Genomic DNA, 10,974 nt, shown 5'->3' on the forward strand with positions numbered 1-10,974 from the left:
GTCACGTCATCTCCTCCAAGTATTCAGAGGGGTAGCCGTGTTAGTCTGGATCTGGTAAAAAACGGACTGACAAAGATGTCCTGTAGCACTTGTAGACTAACAATCCATATTGGTGCATATAGCTTTCAGTGGGCGAAGTCCCCACTTCGTAAGATGCATGTAGTGATTCCGAGAGGCACTGGTATAATGTGCAAGCATAATCAGGCTGAGGATAACAAGGTTAGTTAAAATCAGTGGAGGTAGGGGCCCGTCTTTCTAGCAAGATTTGAGGTGTGAACACCACAGGGAGCGAGAAAAGCTCTTCTGTAGTGTGGCAAGCATACGAGTCTGTTTAATCCTGAGCTGATTGTGGTGGGTGTCAATTGCAGGGATGAAGCTGAAGCTCAGCAGTTTCTCTGATGTCTGTGCCCTGACTCTTTTTGTCTGCAGCGAATGGCTACTTTTTATATACTCACTAATTGCCTTTGTCAGGCCGAGTGATTGAAGTGTTCTGTTCGTATTAAGTTTTAATGTAATAATATTTGCTTCTAAGTTGCTCCGAAGATACATTCACATATTTTAGTCTTAATTGAGAGATTGCGCTAGCCAGGACTCTGGTCGCTGGTTACAGCTCCTTCCTCTTACACTGTTTGAGTCAACTGAGGATGTTGACAGATGTGAGAGAGCGTCATTTATGACACTTTTTTTTGTTGTTAGCCCTCCTGGTATCGTTCTTTAAGTGTGCTACAAAGTATGAAAATTTCCCATTATAACTGCACTCTCTCCTGCGCAGGAGCACCAGCATGGTTCCGATGTGACAATTGTCAAATAACGCCTACAATCCTCCCGAGTTTTGTTATATATGATCCTATTCCTCAGTGTGAGGAATCTCCCGTAACAATCTCTCAATGTCGCCATCATCGAATAGGAGGACATGGGAAGAGGATGGGGGGTCTGATAGATGTCGGTTTGTTTCGCCTGGGCGGTTCTCCTGATAGGAGGATATGGCCACACTAGAAGTGTCAGCGGGGCTATTGTCTTGTTTTGCCCTCTGGGGAGGAGAATGGGAGTTTAGTTGTGGATAGCGTAAGCAAGATGATCCACTCAAAAAGGTCAAACTGCAAAAATGCAAATGGGCCGGGTTGTTGATATAGGAATCCTGATGTTTCGTCTTGTCACTTTATTTAGGGGCGTGGACAAGCTGTAGTGGCGTATCCTGTGTGCTCGTTATAGTCCCGCTGTAAAGTTTACTCTGGGACTAAATGGCATCAGAAAGTATTAGCGGTTATCTTCTCTCTGGTGACTCAGAGATTCCCTCCTTCCCCATCATGGCAGAACTGTTACCTTTTGTCTGAGCCAGGCAGAGTTTATCGTCATCACATTCTCTCCCTGTAATTGATGGGGAGGTGTCATACGAAGAGAGGGAAAATTGCTTTTGTAGTGAGCCAGCCACTCCCAGTCCCTATTCTAGCTCCAATTAATGGGGTTAAGTATGCAAATAAATTGTAACTGCAGATTCTCTTTGAAGTCTTTTTTTGAAGTTTTTTGAACGGCTACTTTTAAATGGCAATAAATGTGAATATGTTGGTGAATGTGTAAATGTATGAGCAGCTGTGCAAGTCCCATGTGGTCTAGTGGTCAGGATTCATGGTTTTTCACCCAGGTAACCTGGGTTCAATTCCCAGTGTAGGAACAGTCCAGAGCTCTTGCTCAGAGGGGAGGCAGGAAATGAAAGGAAATGGAAGGGATCCTACCGGCAGGGGAGTTGGACAGTGTTCAGAGGGGATCCTGGGGGTGGGGGCAGTGGTATAGCTGGTGGGATTCAGCAGAAGTGGTGCCTGCCAGCCAGAAGAGCTACAGGGCAGCAGCCAGGTGTGGAAGCAGCACAGGCTGGCAGGAGGCTGGTGTGGAAGCTGTGCCTGCTGGCTAGTACAGGCATAGCTGAGCACTGGGACACGTGGCAGGGAAGGTGAACGGGGTGGGGAGCCTGGGGGGTGCCTTTTCCATGTTTTTTGCTCCCCCTACACTGAAAACCTGGCTATGCCCCTGGGTGGGGGGCAGATGTCTGAGGGGAGATCACGGAAGGATCTCAGCTGTGTGGGAAATTGACACTCTGGAGAGCACAGGCCTGGCATGGGGAGTGAGAAGAGTGAGTGTGTCCCTCTAAACTCACCAAGGGCAGACTCGGCAGGATTGGAAAAATTACGTATTTGTTGGTAAATGTCAATTTCTGAGTAAACACACAGCCCAATGGCAAAATATTTCCATCCATAATAATCAAAATTGATAGATGGGCAAAGTTAGAAACATGCTGCCCGAGAACGTGTCCTGTTCTAATCCTATAGGGGTCCCTTAGGCACCACCATGTGGGTGTTTCATTTCCCTCCCCATTTTCACACAGACACACAATTTCCTTTGCATGGATCCATGAACAGCAAAACCTCCCTGTGTCTTGTCTGAGCCAGGGCATTCGATTCCATTGAAACCTTCTCTCCTGCAATGGCAATGGGCAGACAGAGGGGATGTGGCTGGCATCCCTTTTTATTCTATCCTTGATGACTCATGGAATAACAAGAGCAGCATGAAGAGGAGAGGGATTGTCTCACTGCTGGGGGAGGAAAGTGGATCACTTTCCTCCCCCAGCAGTGAGACTTTCCCTGTCCTCTTCATGCTGCTGTTGTTGTTCCATGAGTCATCAAGGATAGAATAAAAAGCTGAGTTTACTCCAGGGTGAGGAAAGAAAGGAGCCACCATCTCCCTGAAAAATCTCAGTGCCCAGAAAAAACCTGCCCCTGTTATTGGACTCACAGAGGTGCTGGTGCTACGACGGGAAAAGGGACTGTCTGAATTGTCAAGGCAGGGAATGAACAATCTACAGCAAAGTCATTAACCACAAACACACTCTAACCATGCTTCAGCCAGTACGGAAATGGGCAGGAATTCTTGCTGTTCAGATATGGCCACACATACAGAGCTGCATAGCAGTGAGTGTGCTGGGGAAACTGGTCTGAGCAAACAATTGGAAATGCCCCTTCAGTGAGAACAGAACCATAGTGTAGAAAGGGCCCTGTGGTAAGTGGTTGTGACTGAGGCCTTAGGGAGATGGGCTAGAAAACCATGGGGGCTCTTTCTTTGAAGATTTGATTCTTGCCAACTAGGCAAGGCTGGTGTGTGGTGTCTCCATGGCTGCACTCTCAGTGTCTGATCACCCACAGTGCCCCAGGGAGCTAAGTCTAGACGTATTCAGAGGGTAAGGACAAGTCAACATTTCAAACAGTGGGTCTATGCTGCTGCAGATCAGTAATGGAGATGCTCTATGCCAGGGTTTCTCAAACTTCCTTTCACTGCCAAAAAAAACTTACTACATGACCCCAGGAAGGGGGACTAAACACGAAGCCCCTCCACACTGGGTGGGGAGGGAGCCAAGGCTGAAGCCTGAGCCCCACCCCTCTGGGGAAGAGCAAAACCAGAGCTTGAGGGATTCAGCCCTGGGTGGTGGGGCTCAGACTTTTGGCTTCAGCCCCAGGCCCCAACAAGTCTAATGCCAGCCCTGACAACCCCATTAAAACTGGGTTATGACCCACTTTGGGTTCCTGACTCACAGTTTGAGAACCACTGCTCTATGCTGAGGGGAAAGAGTTTTCCTGTGGGTGTAGTTAATCCACTTCCCCAGGAAGTGGCAGCTATGTCAGTGGGAGAAGCTATATCAGTGAGTGTGCAAGCTGTGGGGTTTACCACATTTAAGAAGTTTAATCAAGCCTCATTTTTAAAACCACCTGTGGTCTTAGAATGACAAAGAAGCTCAATAGAGCAAGGTTTGGCTGCAGATCAAATGGCCCTGGGTTCAAACCCAAGTGCCTTCTTATAACCTTCTTTCTTTATTTTTTAAAAAAGGAAAAGATTTTCATTTCCATTCTCCGTTATGTTCAGGAGCTCCACTATACGGGGGTGCTTGATATGAATGTAAACACTCAACGTTTCACTGTCCAAATGCATAAAAACCTAGCAAAGCTGTTGTCATAAACAGATAATTAAGGGTTAATGTCTCTTTTACCTGTAAGGGGTTAACAAACAGTGAACCTGGAACACCTGACCAGAGGACCAATCAGGAGACAAGATACTTTCCAATCTTGGTGGAGAAGCCTTTGTTTGTGTTTTTTGGGTTTTGCTTTGTTCTCTCTGGGTTCTGAGAGTGACCAGACGTACATACAGGCTCTCTAATCTTCTGTTCAAATTTAGTAAGTAAGGAAGGCGGTTTAGTCTTTTTTGTTTGTTTGTTTTATTTGCAAATGTGTATTTGGCTGGAAGGATTTTAATGTGTATTTTGCTGGAACTTGTATTTTTCTGAAAGGATGTTAATTTGTACGTGTATACTTAGGCTGGGAGGGTATTCCCAGTGTTTATAAGCTGAAAGACCCTGTAACATTTCCAGCTTGATTTTACAGAGACAATTTTTTACTTTTTCTTTTATTTATTAAAAGCTTTTCTTTTTAAAAGATCCCATTGATTTTTTTCCCCTTGTTAAGGCTCAAGGGAATTGAGTCTGTACTCACCAGGGAATTGGTAGGAGGAAGGGAGAGAGAAGGGAGGGTGGAAGGTGGAATTCCTCTCTGTTTTAAGATTCAAGGAGTTGAATCACAGTGATCTTCCAGGGCAACCCAGGGAGGGGAAGCCTGGGAAAGGTAACGGTGGGGGAAAGGGTTTACTTTCCTTGTGTTAAGATCCAGGGAATCTGGGTCTTGGGGGTCCCCTGGGAAGGTTTTGGGGGAACCAGAGTGTGCTAGACACTGGAAGTCCTGGTTGGTGGCAGCCTATCAGATCTAAGCTGGTAATTAAGCTTAGAGGAATTCATGCTGGTACCCCATCTTTTGGACGCTAAGGTTCAGAGTGGGGATTTATACCATGACAGCTGTCCATCAGCTGAAATCAGTTCCAATCCTCTAAGTGTCTAGTTTATGTTTTCATCACTTTAACAAGGTACAGATATGAGCCCTTTCTCCCAGGGGGGCTGGCTGTCAGAAGAACAAGAAACACACAGTTTGCAGTTTTCAGGACTCCTGATGAGCAAAGGCAACTTGGTGCAGGCTAAAGTCACCAGCATTTGGCCCTTCACGTTCAACAGCAGCTGGACCCCCAGGACAAGGCATGAAAGAAGACAGTGGGCTGAGCAGGAAAATAGCCACCAAGAAGCTGCTAAAGCTGCAAGATCCCAGAAGGTCACCGAATGGCCTGTTCTAGAATGTGGTTTGTGAATTAATGAAAGGAGGGGCATTATGTCAGAGCCCTAGGGGCTCATGTCAGGCCGATGGGCTCTGGTGATCACTACTTCCCACCACCCAACACAGATGTAATGAGGTTGAGCAGTGGTCTACCAAAAGAGAAAACATTAAACAAACTAATTATTCCTTCAGAAATGTGTTATGCTTACGCAACTTAAGGACACACAGAGAAAGAAAAAACAGAATAAAGGCCAGCACGCTCGTAGGATTAATACGAAATTGGCAAGTTATGCTGGACAAGCAAAGGTCCAAGTATTATATGCATTAACTGCCTGTCGATAATTGCACATATAGGAAAAAGTGTAGAATGAGCATTGAAAAAGTCACAAGCACCGGATCGCAACGCTACTATTATGATGCCACAATTTAATGTCGGCTGTAACCGCGCCAACAAACACAATCTAAGTATGTGACGACTAATACACCTGATGGTACTCGGAAATATTTGATATCTTAACCTTTATTATATACTATATATTATACACTGGATATAATTCTTTTCATTTACTTTTATGCTAAGACTTGAATGAGAACTTATACTGAAGACAGGACAGAGACTTGTAAAGCTATTATGGTTTGTAGCAAAGTCCTACCAGAGGATGAAGCCAGGATGAAGACAAATGGAACAAGGCATAGCCTTTATAGTCTCTTGCCATGTGTCTTTGCTTTCTTTGTCCCAAGGACACTCTATCCAGCACTGGCATAGCAAAACTGCGTTCTGTATAAAGGCAGGTCCTGCAATACCTTGCTGAAGTCACAGCATCTCTACCTTCTCTCATGGTGATTGCATAGCTCATGGCCTTGATGGCCATCAAGCAAGCGCTCGGCAAACTGACAAACCAAACTTATCTGGAGTGTTTCCCGAAGCATAAGCACAAGTTTGAAATACGAAGTATAGAGCCAATATTCATAACGTCAATACAAAACTTACACCACATCTAGAGATATCATCATATAATCAGCAAATCAGACCCTCCATAGACCCCTCACATGACAACTTCACAATATTGTGCGCAAACTATAAGACCCAGTGTTCGCACGTGATTCTATACGTTACAGATTATTCAAAACATCATAGGAGATGAACATGGCACATGAGACTGATACTGAATACCATCCTCATTTGAAAAGATGTGAAATTGGAGCTGGTAGCAAAGAGCACCAAACGTTCTGATGGGCTGGAAGAAAAAATGCCTTCTACATAGCCTATTGAAAGAGCTTCAACCTGTTAGCTAGAAGAAGATTGAAGGTGACTTCATTGAAGCGTTGAAAGGGCATTAATTGGAAAAGAAAAGATTGTGTGTTAAAGGGCTCTTTAATCTATCAGAGAAAGGAATATAACAAGACTAAATGGCTGGAAGGTGAAAAGAGACAATTCCATATTAACAAATAAGGCACAAAAATTCAAACAGCAAGGATGTTTCACCACAGGAACCAGCTACCAAGGGAAAAGGGTGATTCACCATCATCTTGATGTCATTTATGAAGACTAGATGCCTTGTGGAATGGTGTTTGCCCCCAAAAGTACTATTGTTCATACAAGGAGGCCTGTGGATATCATGGGGGTCACGATTAGTGCTCTAATGGTACTCTTCTGGCATAAGTCGACTAATTCTGAAAAATTGAGTGTAGCATTGGAGGCCAGCTCTGATGTTTTCCTTCTCGCCGTCCTTGTTTCCTAGAACGAAGCATCCTTGAGTGGAGTGATCCACAGAGAGTAGCTCAAACCTCCAAAGTGCCTGGGCAGGGGCAGGACATTAGCACAGCAAGGGAGGGGTGTGGCAGTGACATCACAAAGACCTTTTGCAGGACCTCAGACTATTGGTCAAAGGTGGGGGGAGGGGTGACCTCACAGAGAGATGCTGACATCAGGCAGGCAGAACAGGGGCGAGGGGCCCGGGAAACCTCAGAGACCCCTGTGGCTCATGGACATGAGCACCAGGAGGAACCTCTTTCAAGTTTTCTCCTTCCCTTTTAGTGATTTTACTAGAAAGCAGACGTCCCTGTTTAGAAGGTAAGAGCCTCCTCGAGGGAAGGGGTGTCATGAAGGCATCACAGTTCAGATGCCGATACCCCCCCCAATGTAAGGAAGTTCCCGCCACCCTGCTCTGTGTTTGCAGTGAGGGAGAGAGCAGCATCCACGGCAGTGATTTGCTCCTGGCTGCCGGAGCAGAGCAGCAGGCTCAGCTGTCAGAACTTCCCGGCGCGATGAAAGGAGAGGGGCCCATGGCTCCGTAGCAGGAATGCAGGGCAGGCGAGTTCACAGCGGGCATTGTGGGATACTGGAGGAGGCCGGTTATGGTGATATAATGAACAGCAGCGTCCACACTGACACTCTCTCACTTTAAGTTTGCTGCAAAAAGCTCTAGACCTCTCATCGAATTCGTTTTATTTTGTCACCTAAACAGGGCAGTGTTGTCACCAGACATGGCATTGCAGTGTGTACACCAGCCACAAGCTGCCGACCAAGGGAGTGTTGTGTGTTTTTCACACACCTGAGCAATATAATTCTGCTGAGAAAGCTTTGTAGTGCAGACATGGCCAAAGATTCACTCACACACAACTTGCAAGGAAACGTCACCTGCTTCTCTGCTTTGCACAATCTAAACACAAGCAAAGCTTGTCAGGCCCTGCTGGAGATGTTAGGGAGTCAGATGTGGGCAGACATTGTGTTGCAGCCCTCTGCAGACACCATGGCTTAGCTGGCTAAAGTCCTTGTTTCATAAACAGGAGATGCTGGGTTCAACTCTCAGTGGTGTCCTGTTGGCTGCTGTCAGAAGACAAGATTCAGCGCTAGATGGGCCTCTGGTCTAAACCAGTGTGTTCATTTTTTCTTATGGCTTAAATAACACTCACAGTCACTGATAACACAGTTACTGAAAGTTTGGGAGTTAGGAGCTGGTAGGTCAGTGGTTGAGTCCCCACACAGATGACCCCCTCCCTCTGGGACAAGGGCAGGTCTGAGCTCTCCCACCAAATGCTCATTGTGGCTGCCAGAATCTGTGAGCAGCTTGTTTAATTTATGCCAAAGGTTGAGTCCTGCTTTGCGCACCGTGTGTGAGAATGAAAATCCAAAATCGCCCTTTGAAATAACGAATGCAGCAGGACGTGTTCTTGTCCCTGCCCCAAAGCAGACAGACCAATGGAGAAATGCCATTGAGTCCAGGGTAATACTCCACTGCCATTTTACCTTTTTTGCTGTTAAACTCCTTCAATCTCCCTTGGCCCACGTGCCGTGCCTGCCTCAGCTGCTGCTCCTGGCCTGCTCTAGAGTCAAACACGCAGGGCCCCAGGGGAACAGAGGCTGGGACAGGGCAGCAGGCCTGGGCTGGGCTGGGAAGATGCTGGGAGTTCTGGTTCCTGAGAACTGGCCCAGCTCCCTTCTCAACAGCGAACAAATCACATTCCATGTCCCCTCCCCAGAAAAACCAGCCTGGAGCCAAGAGCAACAGGGGACGATTTCCTCCAGTTCCCACCGAGGCAGGAGAGAACCCAGGTGTTTTCTAGCAGAGCTTATGGACTTGATGTGGGGAAACCAGCCTTTAATAACAGGCAGTTCCAGTTGAAGCTAAATGTTCTTAACAATTTCTACAACATTGAATAATCTTTCAATCATAGTGTCACCATCATAAATTGCTTCAGCCTTATAGGTTCCCAAGTGCCCAACTAAACATCTCCTCAAACCAAGGGAGTGGAGATCAGTCAGTGTTCAGAGTCATCCCACATAACAGAACCATGTTGTGGTACATACTGGCCCATCGTGGGGCCATCGCCTTTCCGCTCCTCTCCTGTTAAAAGTTTCAGTATTTTGCACAGAAACTTTCTTCCCTCAGGAGAGACCTGGGAACCAGGGCTGCCAGCCAGGCAAACACACTTTAAGAGGAGGCGCCAACCTGTCAAAAAAGTGATCTCCCTCCTTCAGTTCAGTGAACCCTGAAATGTTACTTATTTACGGCAAAGAGGATTGAAGAGCAGCTACATCAAACCCCTGTGTAGCTAACAGGACAGAACACAAACACTCCCTTGGATCTGAGGAGATGTTTAGTTTTACCCTTGGTAAACTACAAGACTAAAGGGAAAGGCAGTGGTGGTGCAGATATAAAGAGTTGAAACACGAAAAACAATCATCACGTAGTTATGCCCATAGTGACTGCAAAATCTTTCTATATTCTTCTTCTTATCATCAGTGTATTATTTTTCTCTGGCATCTAGACATTGACTAGACCTTGACCAAGAAATTTGGATCTTGATTAAAATAATCAACTACCCTTGGTTAAGGCAATGGACTTGACACCACGTCGGGCAGGTGATTAGCTGCCAAAATTCTTAACAACCCGGTTCCTATAAAAGTTCTGATTTAAGGGTGGGGGAGTGGAGGAGGTGCTGGGGGAGGGGAGATATACCCATGGGGCGCCAGCCCCTGCAGGGCCTGGGGCAAATTGCCCCACTTGCCCCCCGGCAACCCTAGATCTTGCAGCCCCCTCCTCCCTTACCTTGCTGGCAGCTCAAAGCAGCAGGACAACTCAGGAGCTCAGTTGAGCTGCCCAGCTGCGGGCCATGCTGCAGCTTTGCGGGGGGGTGGCGGGTCTAGGGGGAGACATCCTAGTGGGGCCAGGGGCCCAGGGCAAATTGCCCCACTTGCCCACCCCCCACATGTCCCTGGAGCTTGCAGCCCCCTTACCTTGCTGGCAGCCCAGAGGTCAGCTGAGCTGTCCAGCTGCTTGCCATGCTGCAGCTCTTCGGGGTGGGGGAAGCAGGGGAGGGCCTGGGAAAGACATCCTTGTGGGACCAGGGGCCCCTGCAGGGCCTGGGCCAATTTCCTCACTTGCCCCCTCCCCTCCCCTTTGCCCAGCCCTGGAACTTGCAGCAGGACCCCTCAAACATCTTGCCGGGCCTCTCAAAAAGCGGCAGCAGGACGACTCTCGAGCTCAGCTGAACTGCCCAGCTGGTGCCGGCAGCTGGCCACGCTACAGCTGGGGGGAAGCGGGGGAAGGGCAGAGGGAGCCTCAGCCTCCCCAGCTGGGAATCCTGGGAGCAACAGGATGGTCCGGCCCGCGGATCGGAGTTCTTTGCCCATTCCCTGGCCCTTTAACAACCAGTTCTCCACGGAGGTCTGATTTTAGCAACTGGTTCTTGGGAACCTGTGGGAACCAGCCCCAGCTCACCACTGCACTCGGGTATCTCCATGCAGGTTCAAGTACTAACAACAGTGGCTGCCTCACAGCCGTAGCTTTTAATCAGGGCAATACACTGATACCAATTCCTGTTAAATCATTTCTCAGCCAGAGTCCATCGCCCACATTCCTTAAGGCACTGGGCCATTTCCCGCCTCAATGTCACACAGAGGCTATGGCTACACTTGAAACTGCAAAGCACTGCCGCAGTGGTGCTGCTGCGGCAGCACTTTGACGTGTGAGTGTGATCGCAGCGCTAGCGCTGGGAGGGAGCTCTCCCAGTGTTGCACACACTCCATCCTCTACGGGTGTAGCTTGCAGCGCTGGGAGCCGCACTCCCAGCGCTGCGGCAGTGTTTACACTGAGGCTTTACAGCGCTGTATCTTGCAGCGCTCAGGGGGGTATTTTTTTTCACACCCCTGAGCCGGAAAGTTGCAGGGCTGTAAAGTGCTGTGTAGCCATGCCCAGAGACACAATTTCCTTTGCACAGATCCATGAACAGCAAAACCTCCCTGTGTCTCTTGTCTGAGCCAGGGCATTCG

The 10,974-nt window shown here is 47.9% G+C and overlaps 1 long non-coding RNA gene across 1 annotated transcript; it reads right to left on the reverse strand.

Annotated features, from left to right (window-relative positions):
- Nucleotides 1–3,853: 3,853 nt before the first annotated feature.
- Nucleotides 3,854–4,948, reverse strand: LOC142046922 (uncharacterized). Its single transcript, XR_012656023.1, has 2 exons — nt 4,881–4,948; nt 3,854–3,981 (listed from the first exon to the last, which is right to left on the reverse strand). It is a non-coding gene; the product is annotated as an uncharacterized LOC142046922 (long non-coding RNA).
- Nucleotides 4,949–10,974: the final 6,026 nt, after the last annotated feature.

The sequence above is a fragment of the Chelonoidis abingdonii genome, chromosome 5 (genome assembly GCF_003597395.2).
Source record: "Chelonoidis abingdonii isolate Lonesome George chromosome 5, CheloAbing_2.0, whole genome shotgun sequence".
NCBI lineage: Eukaryota > Metazoa > Chordata > Testudines > Testudinidae > Chelonoidis > Chelonoidis abingdonii.